At 40.9% G+C, this 14,756-nt stretch overlaps 1 long non-coding RNA gene across 2 annotated transcripts in view; it reads left to right on the top strand.

Annotated features, from left to right (window-relative positions):
- LOC138832850 (uncharacterized) overlaps window positions 1–14,756 on the top strand; it is a 178,718-nt gene that overhangs the window by 108,390 nt on the left and 55,572 nt on the right. The gene's annotated exons all lie outside the window — the stretch shown is intronic.

Below are 14,756 nucleotides of genomic sequence, written 5' to 3' on the forward strand. Positions count from 1 at the left end.
CTAGTGCTCTACCACTTGAGCCACAGCACCACTTTTGGTTTTCTTGTGGTTTATTGGAGATAAGAGTTTCACGGTCTTTCCTGCCTGGGCTGGCTTTGAACCATGATCCTCAGATCTCAGTTCCCTGAATAGCTAGGATTAGAGGCATGAGCCACTGGTAGGTAGGGGGCTTGAACTCAGGGTGTGGGTGCTGTCCCTGAGCTCTTCTGCTCAAGGCTAGTTAGTGCTTTACCACTCTGAGCCACAGCTCCACAGTGAGTACATTTCTTTTCAAACTTGTAACCTCCTCCCCCATTTTCTCCCACTTTCCCTTCCCCCAGTCTCCCCACCCCCCCACACACAGTTATGCAGATCATTTCCAACATAGTGTCTTGTGAGTATCGCTAGTGTATTGGTTCCCCCTTTGTCCTTTGTCTCATGGTGGTATGATGGCTTTGGGGCTGCAGTACAGATAATTTGTTTCATTGAAGCCATTCCCTTCAGAGTGGAGCTGAGGAAGAGAAAGAGAGAAGTGCTCTGAGCATGGCTGTTTCTTGAATTAGCACTTCAGAAAGAGATAAAAACCGGAATTCACAGCAAGATCTGATCAATGTTCCCCTGGAATCTCACCCCCCCCCTCCCTGCAAGAAGACCACCGAGAGTCAGACTCTACAGCTGTTTTATTTAAACGGGCTGCAGCTTGGGCCTCGTCTTACACTGTCCTACACTCCGACACAGCCAGCCAAGCCTAGGAGGAGAGCCCCAAGCTAAGGATTTGCAGGTCTTATATAGACACACAATCAACCAGGTGTTTTGATTACCACCACCTGTTGCTTTGCTAGACAGAAACAAGCAACAAGTGGTGGTCACTGCCTCAAACTTTAACCTTTCATTCCCCCCCCCCCTTGACTTATGGTCCTGAGCCTGTGGTTTGTTTTTTGAAGGCTTGCTTGGAGATAAGAGCCCCATGGAGACTTTTCTGCTCTGGCTGGTTTCAACCCCCAATCCTCAGATCTCAGCCTCCTGAGCAGCTAGGATCATAGGCGTGAGCCATTAGTGCCTGATTTCAAAGGGAATATTTAATGGAGAATGCTCTTCAGGCAAGTGATCACATTTTAGTAATAAAGTTGAAATATTTGTAAAGTAGAAAAAATTATGTTCACTTAGGTCTCTAGGCTTATTTTAGGTAAATATTGAAATCACCATCAATTTTTTTTTTGGTTTAACAGTGATGATTAATCTGTAAATGAATTTTAAGTTAAAATAGAGTCAATACTTTCTAGGTTTTTTTTTTTTTTTTTTTTTTTTTACCATTTTAAGCATTTGTGACCTATAATGTGCTTTTATAAAATTTAATTTAAATTTTAGAGTAGCATATATTAACAGTAAGGAAGTTTTATTGTGATAATTCCAAACATATGTACAGTACACTTTCAACAAATTCATCACCCCATTATATTCTAATCTTTCTCCTTCCTTCTCCATGTTTTTCAGTGTTTTGAAAACATTGTCAGTAAGATTGTGGCATATACAACATTATTTAACTATTCAGGGAATAAAGTTTAGAGTGCATATAAAATATCGTTCCTCTCCTTATTTGCCTTTAACAATTACAGAGGATTATGGTTAGCATGCCAAAAGATACTATTCTTTAACTTATAGATATAACAATAAATTCTAGTAATACTATTTTTTTAAAAAGAAAACATTATTTGTGTGTGAAGAGTGAAATGAGCTCATAGTGCTTTGAAAAGGTCTTTGCCACAGTGAGACCAAAGTAGGATACTCTTATGAGGGAAAACAAAGGTGCAAAAGCTTCTGATCATATAAAATAATATTTTATCAAAGAGGCTGAGATCTGAGAATCATGGTTTGAAGCAGGCCTGGACAGAAAAGTCCCCATGAGACTCTTATTGCCAATTAACCGTTCAAAAACTGGAAGTGGAGCTGTGGCTCAAAGTAGTACGATCACTAGCCTTGAGCAAAAGGATTAAGAACAGAGCTCAGGGCCTCACTCCAAGCCTCACAACAACAACAACAACAAAAATGGCCCTATAACTCTGTAAATTTTTGACTCAATCTATTCTTGTGAGTTTCTCCTTTTCAACAAAATTATTGGCAACTGCAGGTTATTTCTAATGGCAGAATTAATAAACTTCATCTTCCATACTATTCTTTTACTCAAATACAAAGAAATGAAAGTCCCAAATTGTATGCATTAGGGAATACTCGGGATCTCCTGGGGAGAATAGCCAAAGATGTTTTATGTAAGCATGGATATGTTTAAAGTGTGAACAACGCATGACAGCTTGAGACAAAATTTAGGTTCTTTACAACTTACAGATGTTTCATAGATTGATGTCATTTGATATGGTTTCAGAAAGTTAGGGAGAGATAGACTCTTCCAATTCCAATTCAGGTGATTATATTCCTGTGTGGACAAATCTCATTTCTGTTGGGGTTTTTGTTTGCTGGACAAACATTTGGAAGGCAAGAACAATGCTATCTTATTGACTGGGACTTATACCATACTTCTGGGCTGAATTACTTGGAATCAGGAATTACAAAGGTCACAATTCTGCAAAAGGGGCTGCAAAGGGGTTTAGGGTAAGCAGCTCTGAGAGGTCCTGAAATTTCTTACCTCTCATGCATGTTGATCAAAACTGTGAGCATGGGCTGTCCTCTGTCCACAGTGCCAGACACAAAGTTGATCTGTATGCATGTGCAGCAAAATAGAGTCCCAGATCTCAAGTGGTTTGTCTATCTGCATAATTTAGTGATTTGACTTTATGTCCTAAGCCATTACTTCTAGAATCGGCTCCCAGGAAAATGGTTTCCTTTACCATGTAGATGTAGGCAAACAGATATGAGAGCTGGCTTTCAAAAATTTTCACTTAAAGTGTTTATAGATAGTCTTGCTGTAATGAATAGCTGTTACCTGAGGACAATAGATCTTGGTGAGAATTATCATTCTTATAAATTCTTAACTTGGCTGGATACTGATAGCAAATCAAAGTAGATAGTTTACTTTTTCAAATGAAATTCAACTCTTATTTCTTTCTGATAAGCAAGATGATTGTAGGTAATTCAACTCTCCAAATGACTGCCAATGACAACTGGAAGTAACACATCTCTGCTTCAAAATGTTATCAGAGTACTATACTGGTTTTACTCCCATTTACTCTGGGGTCCTGCTGTATGATACTGTGGCCATGAAGGAATGGGATGTTTTAAAGGACTTTTGAATGCTCTTGAATTCTCTAGTGACAGTGAACCTCTTCACCTCAGAAGATCTGGCCAGGAGACAAAGCAAGTTACTTTCTATTTTCTCCTTTGCTTCCATCTAGCAGCCATTGGTACTGATCACATGAGAACAAAGGCTCATGAAATATAATAGCTCTCAAATGTCAAGCTTTTGGCTGCCAGCACCCTGCCAGAGTCCTTGTTCTTCTCCTCTAAGGCAAAGCAGTCTGATTAGTAAGCAGTTTGGCTAATACATGCATTAAGAAATGTGTACCCATGCCCATGCTGCGAAATAAACTGGAAAAAAATAAATAGCAGCTCCTTGGGCTGGCTTTGGTGTCTGTCATATTGCCTTGGGTAGAATTCTGGTGGTTCTTGAAATGTAATTGGCATTTGGATCTCTGAGCTGAGGCTGCAGATCGAATTTGAGGGCGATTATGGAAGAGAGGGGCAATTGTCTGTAGATGGGCAACCCAGCCTGTCCCTCATCTCCCAGTTGGCGGTGCCAAGGGGTTCTCTAGTTCACACTGTGGAGCTTCAGTCATGTCAAGGCATCCTTGGAAAAGGTGGTTTCCATGGCTGTCCTGTTTCTTTTCTTGAAGATGCTTTTAAAATGATAATACTCTAAAAATACAGAGCATTGTTCTGCTTAAACAGAACAATTCCATGTGGAATGCTATGGCTGAGTAACATATCCCCCAAAATTCACATCCCTCTGAAACTCCAAAATGTGTAAATGAACTCTTTGTGGATATAGTTAAGATAGAGTCATATTAGATTTTGGTGGATCCTAATTCTAATGACTGATGAGCTTAATGATGACAGACTCTTAAACATGTGGGCATGGGGGAAGCAGTCACACACAGGGCAATGGAAACAGTTATAGGCTGATGTCACTACACCAGAATCTGGCACTTTTCATCAAAGTGAGGAGAGGAGCATGGACCCCACTTTTTCCCTGTCTTCAGAAGGAAACCAACTAGCCCACATCAGATTCTAGAGGTCAAATCCTGACCTCTAGAACTGTGAGAGAATAAAATTCCAATTTTTTTTAGAAATCCACCAACTCTGTGGTAATTTGTTGAAGAAGCTTTAGGAAACTAACACACGTCTTGCAGTCACTTGGGACAATGGCTACTTGGTGTCCTACACTGTACTAAAACAGAAATGCTGAACAAAAATTTTAAGATCTCTCCATACATGAGCTAGAGTTTTAATGAATTAGCATATATTAATAATACAAGGGAGTTTCATTGTGATCATTCCACAGTTGCATATAGTGTACTTTGAACAAGGTTATCTCCTTACCAATTGGCCTCACTATGACCCTGGACTTTTGTGTGTGTACTAGTAAGGCTTGAATTCAGGTCCTTGTGCTCTTGGTTAGCTTTGTTCTCAGAGCTGGTGCTCTACCAGTTGAGCCATGCCTCTGCTTCTGGCTTTTTGCTGGTTAATTAGAGATAGGAGTTTCTTGAGTTTGTTTTTGGGATTTGGTTTGGAACTACACTTCTCTGATCTCAGCCTCCTGAGTCTCTAGGATTATAGGCATGAGCTAGCAGATCCTGATTCATGTGTTTGGGCCCAAATGGCTTTGGAGAAAATAGTTACATGTAGACATACATGTACGTCACAAGTTGGGTTTGGTTCCAGCAGCCTTCTAAATCTAGTCCAAATGAGATTTCAAAGATGTCATGAGTCCTCTCAGTCCACCTGTAGTTTCTTTCTTTTTCTTTTTTCCACGCCCTCTCTTGCTGCAGATGGCTTCCCCTTCAGGGAACCACAGGGAACATGTGCACAGGCAAATCCAGTTTATTTTGTCCTCACAGGCACATCTTACAGCAGTGGTTCTTAACTGAGGTTAATTTTGCACCACCTCAAGGGACTTTTAGCAAGTTCTGGAAGCAGTTTGGCTGTCAGTACTGGGGCTTGTTACCACAGTCTATTGGGGATGCTGCTAAACACTCCAAATGCACAGGATGGTACAGCTTCAGAACAGACCATTCTCTAACCCAAAGAGCCAAAGGGCTGATACTAACAGAAAAGAGCTACTCTAGAGCATTTCTCCTGAAAGGGCCGGTGGAGATGTTCCAGAGAACTCTGGCCTTATTTGATCATATGCCCAAACTTGAACCAACCAAAGTGACCAGAATAATACCACCGGGCCTTATCCTAGGAATGGGGGAAAATGACCCATCTCATGTAGACCACACAGAGGAGTGCCCCCCTAAGGAGGTATTCTTAGGGTAGAAATGTGTGTACTCTCTATGAATTTGCTTCAGGAGGCAGGTGGTGGAACCCACACCCTTTTGCTTTGGAAATATTTAAAAGAAAACAAGGTGGGCTGGGAATGGAGCTTAGTGGTAAAGCACTTGCTTCACATGTTCAGGGCTCTGGCATCAATCCTTAGTACTACAAAAACAAATAAGAATGAAACAAGATAGTCTTGATCCTAGCACACCTGTGAATCAGCACTCAAAGGGCTCTATTATTGCTTCAACAAATACCTGTTTAACACCTGGCTCCAGGACAGGTGTAGGGAAGTGGACTTTATCCCTAGGCTCATTACACTATGCTGCCATTTGTAGGCCAGTTAGAGAGGAGCTGGATGGAGATGGAGAGATGGAGATGGTGAAGTAAAGTGAAAGGTGGAGAGAAGGAGGGAGGGAGAGAGGGAAGCTGGGGGAAGAATGACCCATCTTGAGTAAATGGAGCCCTTCACATCTTGTCATATCTAAGAGTACAAAATGTTAACTAGGGGTCTGGGCAGAAATGTCAACTAATAGTGTTAAAGTGGGTCAAGGTTGGCTCTAACCTAGACACAGCTCTCTTTATTTTTACATTTTAAAATTAACAACAATTAGTTGTACAGAGGATTCTGACATGGTCCATAAACACATAAACACAGCATGCCTTCATCTTTTATCACTCCCCCTCTTCTCCCTCCCCCTTCCCAGACCTGTCTCACAAACTTCATTGCTCCATTTTGACACATGCACATAAAGTATTTTGGCCATATTCACACGCCTTTATCTGCCATTAGTACTCTCAGTCCAGACAAGAGAGAGCCCCTCTGCACACAGTCATAGGTTATTTTTTCTCTCATTAAATATTTTTTTAAAAAAATTATCATAAAGGTGATGTACAAGAGGGGTTATAGGTTTTAAAAGGCAGAGAGGGTTTGTTTGTTTTGCTTCTTTAATTTGAGAAAAGTATGAAAGAAAACAGATGAAGCAAAATCTCTGAATTGTTCTAATGAAATGAGAGAAGACAGACAGATGGTGAAAAGTGCTTTGACGAAGACTAATATGGGAAGCACCTGTCTGGGTCTGTGCTCAGGTCTGAGACCTGTCCTGACACAGGCAGCCAGTCCCCAGCTTCTTCCCCTCCTAAGCTGGGAAAGGGTGCATTTGCATTACGTTCCACAGTGTAACTAGGTATGGCCTCTGACCTTGGCCAGTTATGCCAGTGTTAGCAAGGTTAGAAATGGAATATACCTTTAAAACACAACAGCTTTTTTGCATATATATACATATATATATATATATATACAAATGGCTCAGTTAAAGTAAAAAATTAATGATGTTTTTAGCATATTCATGACTACATGCAAGCATCACCACCGTCAAGTCTCAGAAGATTTTTCACACCTCCCACCAGCAGTAATCGTTCTCTATTTCCCCCCACTTTCCCAGCCTCAGTCAACTACCCCTCTCCTTCCTATCTTTATGAGTTAGCTACCCTGGATGTTTCATATAATGGACTAGCACACTATAGGGCCTTCTGTGTCCAGTTTCTTGCAGTTAGTATGTGTTTTCAAGGTTCATCCACAGTGTAGCTCATTCCTTTTTTTTTTTTTTAACATTATTTTATTTTATTTGAGAACATACTGTACAGAGGGGTTACAATTACATGGGCAAGATAATGCATACATTTCTTACCAAGCATTGCAGCCTCCTCCTTTGTTTACCCTTCACCTCCCTTCCCAGCCTCCCCCCTCCCCCCACCCAATTATACCCCCCTCCCCCCCCCCACACCGACATTGTAAAGTTGGTTTTGACATGACATTTTGTACTTCTCATTGTTGCAACAGGTCCACCTGAATCCTTAAACGACTTGTTTGTCCCCATCTCCTCCACAAGTTATACTGACATCAAATATAGTGAAAGCGGGGGTTACACTGTGGGGGAGGGACATACAAAGCAACAAAGAAATAATCTTATAAATGCGTTAGAAACACATGCATGAAAGAAACGAAAACATTAAAATACATATTTAAGGGTTCATTTTCCTAACATCACATTATCTGACCTTTTCCGCTTGACTCATACCTATACTAGATATTGCAAATAAGGGAAACCATGGGACCTATGCTTCTTTGGGCCTGGCTTACTTCACTTAATATAATTTTTTCCAAACCTTTCCATTTCCTAACAAATGGGGAAATGTCATTCTTTCTGATGGAGGCATAGAATTCCATTGTGTATATATACCACATTTTCTTGATCCATTAATCTACTGAGGGGCATCTGGGTTGGTTCCATATCTTAGCTATGGTAAATAATGCTGCAATAAACATAGCAAGATCAATAGAAAGCCCACCGATTGGGAGAAGATCTTTACTAGCCATACAACGGACAAGGGTCTCATATCTAAAATATACTTGGAACTCAAAAAATTAAACCACCCAACAACAAATCCTCAAAGAAACAACTGCCCAATAAATAAGTGGGCGAAAGACTTAAAGAGAAGCTTCTCTGAAGAAGAAAGAAGGATGGCCAATAGACACATGAAGAAATGTTCAACATCCCTAGCCATAAAAGAAATGCAAATCAAAACAACATTGAGATATCACCTCACTCCAGTTAGAACAGCAAAAATCAAGAACTCTAACAACAACAGATGCTGGAGGGGATGTGGACAGAAAGGAACCTTACTTCATTGTTGGTGGGAATATAAACTTGTTCAACCACTTTGGAAAGCAGTATGGAGGTTCCTCAAAAGACTTCACATAGATCTCCCCTATGATCCAGTAATCCCACTTTTGGGCATTTACCCAAATGTTTACAAACAAGACCACACTAAAGCTACCAGCATAGCTCATTCCTTTTTATGGTTGAATAATATTCCATTATAGTGATGTACCATATTTTATGAATCCATTCATCTGTTTATGGCTATTTGGGTCATGTCCAGCAATGATGTTTATTAATTAAGTGGCTGAAGGTGCTGGTTGAACAAGTGACTGGACTGACTTTGTACCATGCTTTGGTGATCTGTGAGTCCCCCTGGCAGTGGGCTAGGAAGAGAAATACTTCGATTGACTGGTGACTTCGGGCTTGCTGAGTACTTTTCAGTCAGGGTGGGTTTTCCCTCCTCTCCTTGAAACATCTGGGTTTGACTATGCTGATGACTCAGGCCTTTCTGCAACACTGTCAGTGTTGTACTAACACTGTAGACTTATTGGCAATTTGGGGCTCCATCAGTCCCTAACTGGGCCTTTTTGTGTGCTAGAAAACCTAATTAGAGTTGCAGTATAACCTCAAATAACAAACTCCATTACATAGTTGCTGCATTTTTGTATAAAAACCTGTTTGATATTCAACACAATCACTTCCATGTTAGTGATTTTTTTTATTTTACTAAATTTTTTTCTTTTTTTATTGTGAAAATACTGTACAGAGGGGTTACAATTACATGGGCAAGATAATGAGTACATTTCTTATCAAGCATTGTAGCCTCCTCCTTTGTTTCCCCTTCCCATCCCTTCCCATCCTCCCCTCCCTCACCCCCCCACCCAATCTTCCCCGGCCCCCCCCCCCACCAAAGTTGTAAAGTTCGTTTTTTGACATAACGACTTGTACATCTCATTGTTGCAATGGGTCCACCTGTATCCCTATTTAAACAATTAGTGATTTTTATAGGCATCATGTTTTAGAATTGGAAAACTACCCAAAGTGATGCAGAATCCCATTTCCCTTTCATTTGCTGGCTGGGAGATAAGAAGGTGCAGGAAACACTATAACTTAATAACTAAGAATAGTGGATTCTCCCCAAACCCAGGTTTTCTGAGAAATCCTCTGTTCCTCTACCAAATTGGACCAAATACATTTCCACAACACAGTATGGCTCCACTGATCTCTATATAGCACCCTCTGTACCAGTATCTGGGGGCAAAATACACTGCTAGGACACTAATAGGACACTTGTCCTTCTTATTTAGAGACAAGGAAGAGATCTTTGTTCCTGCTTGCCTTTTCTCTGGTACCACAAGATATATTTACACTGTCACTTCCTCTACATGGGGGAGGTGAGTGGATTTGCAATCTCTGTGACTAATTGTACTTGCTGAGAACATGCTCTCATTGTTGTTGATAGGCTGTGGGAGTGCAAGGCCTGGAAAATGTAATGTCTGGGGGCAGAGAAAGACACCAGCAAGGAGCAAGATAACAGTGGGATCCAAGGAGGCTGTTGTGCTCCTGGTGGCATTTGCCTAACACTACCAGAGAATGCTACAATTCTTTCTGATTTTAGTCTCCTTCTATCAAACTACTGTTAGAAACCTCAGAGCAAAGGCATATTATAAATACAGAGTTCTCTCATTTTGAGAGGGCAGGGGTCATGGGTATTGAACTCAGGGCTACACATGTGCTGAGCTGTTACTATACCATGGGGCTACATCCTTCAACCCACATATGTGTATCTAATTTTTGTTTGGACTGTTAGTTTTGACTTATTTTTCCCTCTGAGACCAACCTATAATTAAAGCAGATGCTGTGCCTACTTCCTTATCATTTTCATTACCTCCAGGATGTAACATCTGTCTGATGGATTTTCCAGGGGTTTTCTGCATTTCTTAAGCTCTAGCCCAGGGCAGAGCAGGAAAAAAAAACACCTAGGAGTATGAGTTTCAGATATGGAGGCTGACAAATGCCTGAGTAAATACCCCAAATCCACACCTCACAGTCGAAGCTGTTCTGGGATATGGGTGTCCACCCCCCCCCCCCACAGTGTTCCCCGAAGAGCTAATGCCTTCTTTACCATAGGTGGGACTTCCTTGTAGCATGGCCTCTGTTGTTCCAGTCTAACATAGAGTTTTTTTTTTTTAAATTGTATTTTATTTTATTTGAGAACATACTGTACAGAGGGGCTACAATTACATGGGCAGGATAATGCATACATTTCTTACCAAGCATGCAGCCTCCTCCTTTGTTTACCCTTCACTTCCCTTCCCCGCCTCCCCCCTCCCCCCACCCAATTATACCCCCTCCCCCCCCCCACACCGACATTGTAAAGCTGGTTTTGACATGACATTTTGTGCTTCTCATTGTTGCAACAGGATTCAGGTGGACCTGTTGTAACATAGAGTTTTAAAAAGCATATCTTTTACTAATACCCATTATGTACACATTCACACATGCAAACATATTTTAAAAATTGGGAGAATTCAGGTGCTGGAAAGCAGGATAAGCACCAGACAGAATGTATAACATTTTTGCCCTTATTTTTTATATATAAAACCTCTGAAATAAGTTAGATATAGAATAGTGCCCAGGGTGAATTATGCTTGAAATGCTAGGAAGAGCAAAGAGAATAGAAATGTTTGCAAATGTCTGTGTACCAAGAGTTGGCACTAAGTTAGGCATGCTCACTCATCATTGTCTCATTTAAGACTCACAGCTTTGGAGAGCGGATAGTATTGCCTTGCTTTTCATCTGAAGCCATAGCTGGTAGAAACTGTAAATGTAATGTACCTGCCATTGTAACCAGTTGTTAGCACAGAGCCTGGCACACGCCGAACCATACATGCACACACACACACACACACACACACACACACACTTGTACTGGTTCTGGGGCTTGAACTTTGGGCCTAGGCATTGTCCCTGAGCTTTTTTGCCCAAGGATACTGTTCTGCCACTTGAACCATAGCTACACTTCTGGGGTTTGTGTGTGTGTGTGTGTGTGTGTGTGTGTGTGTGTGTGTGTGTGTGTGTGTGTGTGTGTGTGTGTTGTTTTGTTTTTGAAATAAGAGTCTCACAGACTTTCCTGCCAGGTCTGGCTTTAAACCACAATCTTCAAATCTTAGCTTCCTGAGCTTCAGATTATAGCCACAGGTGCATCACAAACAAATGGTATTTTAAGTAGCCTGTCCAGTGTCACCCAAGCCAGTATATACAGCTGGGATCACAGAACAACACTACTTAGGGGGGTTACAATTACACAAGTAAGGTAATAAGTACATTTCTTGTCAAACTTGTTACCCTTTCCCTCATTTTTCTGTGACTAATTAAAGATAAGAGTCTCATGGACTTTCCTACCTGGGCTGGCTTCAAACTGTCATCCTTAGATTTCAGCCTCCTAAGTAGTTAGGATTACAGGTGTGAGCCTCCAGGGCCTGGCTTCTATTTTATTTTTTTTAAAGTAAGATGGTGTGTCATCCCTGCAACCAAGTGGATGAACTTGTTAATCTTAGGTTTCTTGAATTACTTGGATTTCTTCAACTCTTTTTTTTTGTCTAACTTATATCCAAGTCAGAGAAATTAAGAGCCTCAACATATTGAAACTGCAAGATCAGGGCTCCTTGGAGTTTCAAGTTCAAATGGTCTGTATTGATCTCATTCAATTGTAGTTGACAGAAAAATAGTGATATTCACTTTTTTCAAAGTTATATGTAATTTGGGAAAGAAATTACAAGCTAGTGACAAAGATAGAAATTCTTGTCCCTGACCTTACCCAAACTCATATCTTCTCCAAAGCTAGCAGCTGCAGAAGAGACATTTCTATCCGTTTCAGTTCATTTCAATAAAAACAATTATCAAATATAATAAAACATTCTTGGAAAGACAGGAAGGATTCTCGAAATTACAGATACTATTAAAAGAACCGATGAGCTTTGCTGCAAATAATTTTGGCATTATTTACTTCACAGAATGATCCTCAATTATTAATTCTTAAACACATACATCACATCTTTTCCATTTTTCTTTTCCCTGCTTGGTGCCAGAGTGTTTTCTTGGCCAATAGTAGGATAAAATGGTCTGGCCAATTCTACTTTTTATCAGCATGTTCTATGGATCTAGTGGCTCTGAACTCAAGTCACTTGAATGGTGATGCTCTGTTGGTACACCCCAGCATGGCCAACAGCAACAACAGTCACACTGCTGTGGACCACAGTCATGCATAGATGCTGCACCCCAGCAAGCTGAAGGCATGCACAGCCAGACAGGGCCAGAATCCTTTGGTAAATAATCCTCACTCTGGGAAATAGAGCACAACATTTTAACATGTGAATTATTTGGGGAGGAAAAGCCTTCCTGTTATTTCCTTTAAATCTTTATGATGTTCCCTCCCATTCACATTAGACCAAGGGTATCAATTTCCTCTGGGAAAGAGTGTTTTAGCAGAGAAGAGATAAGAATCCATTTTGAAGTTTAAATGAGCTCTGCATTTGGAAAGGAAAAGTTTTAATTTCAAAAGCCTAGAGTTTCGATATTAAAAGACAGGCTTCAAAAGAACAGCGCTGTGGAAGTATTTCCATGAATACAGTACATTAGGAAGAAGATGTGGGCATCGGAGCATATTTTCCCCATTGGAAAGTGTGACTGTATAGTCAGTACCATTATCAACCTCAATCCCAGTGAATAGGAAAAGAATTTAGGCAAGAAGTGAATATAGTGAACATAGTGACAGTGATAGGAAAGTTTATTAAGGAAGGAATATGACAGGGAAAGGTGATTTTTTTTTGGGGGGGGGTCCGGTCGTGGGGCCTGTACTCTGGGCCTGGGCACTGTCCCTCAGCTCTTCAGCTCAAGGCTAGCGCTCTACCACTTGAGCCACAGCGCCACTTCTGGCTTTTTTCTTTTTGCTTATGTGGTGCTGAGAAATTGAACCCAGGGCCTCAGGCGTGCAAGGCAAGCGCTCTACCACTGAGCCACCTTCCCAGCCCCGGGAAAGGTGATTTTTATGTGTCATGATGCTATGGTAAGATGGCATTTCAGATTATTTTCAGTCATCCCAGGGTATAGACATTAGCATTAGGTTTCTAAATAGAGGAAGAATTAGGGGACAAATGTATGTATAGTTTAAGAGTCCCTCTTAACAGGTGTGGTCTCATGGGTCATCCACCTCCATTCTGGTTCTTAAGGATTCTAGGGAAATTATTGTCTGTCATCATTTGAGAGGAATAATTCAGTTCACCACAGATGACTTCCCTGGCTTCTGGTATAGACTGATCCTTATTAGCAATTATCCTCATTTGGGGTGATTTGTCTTGTAAGGCTCTGCTTTCCCTTAGAGGTTGGTTTTAGTCCTTTTTCATAAAGACGTTATTGATCTATCTTGTCTTTCTGGAACCCAGGGTGATTGCAAAGTGGCTGTGAAGAGAATAGCTTACAAACACAAAATAAATGGATGACAAACACAAAATAAAGGCAGAGATGGCAGGCCTCTCTCCTGCTTTTAGCTAATTTGTGGCAGCAAGAACAGTTTGAGTACCTGGTATAAATACACTTTCAAAAACTGAAAGGGAGTTGTCTCTGGAGGTAAGAACAATAGTATTACAAGATTATCTGTGAGAATTCCCTAGATCTAATGTAATGGGCTTAGGCCATTACACTAGTCTTAATTACAATATCCTCTCTTTGGGATCTCACCCCTTCATTTTAGCTTCCCTTTCCATTTCCCCATTGTTCAGGGTTAGCTGTTACCTATCAGAGAAGAGCTATAGGTCCTACAGATGAGTAGATTTGAAAGGTATATGGGTTGAATGTCTTCCCTAAAGTTTACCTGTTAGAAACTGAATCCTCTGTGCAACCATGTTGGGAGGTAGGACCAAATAAGAGGAGCTTAAGCCTGGAGGACTCTACCTTTATCAATAGATGAAGCCAAATATAAAAGGCCTCAAGCTTGCCAATTCTATCTCATGCTCAAGCATTCTTGCTCTTTTTCCTTTCGTTCTTTTGTTCTTTTGTTCTTTTGTTCTTTTGTTCTTTTGTTCTTTCGTTCTCTCTCTCTCTCTCTCTCTCTCTCTCTCTCTCTCTCTCTCTCTCTCTCTCTCTCCTTTCAACATGTACTTAAGAAGCTGCTTTTGCTGAAAACCACTGATTCTTTACTTGGAACAACAAATTAATTGAAAGCAGGATAAAAGCTAGGCATCCAGCCTTCTTTGTATCTATGTCCTTTGCGCTGAGACATTCTCTCCTCCAGTCACTTTGCTGCCATCTTGAAAGCCAAGACGTACCAGACAGGAGACCATGACTGGTCAAAGACTCTTACTGTTTCAAGTATCCACCTGACCAGTCTTGAGACAATGAGCTGCTTCACCTGCTGATTACCACTAGGACATGCCTGTGACAGGGTCAGCTTAATAATGGTGTACATCTCTCCTCTTGTTCTCATCTTGTCCTCCCATTTAAATCTAAGAAAATGTCGGTGCATGGAAGATGGGTTAAAATGCTACTTGCCCTCTTCTTGTGGCATCCTGTCTTGTGTAATATACCTCCTTTCTATGACCTCCACAATTTCTTGTCTCTTTA

Source organism: Dipodomys merriami, unplaced genomic scaffold (assembly GCF_024711535.1).
Source record: "Dipodomys merriami isolate MVZ:Mamm:240054 unplaced genomic scaffold, mDipMer1.0.p SCAF_20, whole genome shotgun sequence".
In the NCBI taxonomy this organism is placed as follows: domain Eukaryota; kingdom Metazoa; phylum Chordata; class Mammalia; order Rodentia; family Heteromyidae; genus Dipodomys; species Dipodomys merriami.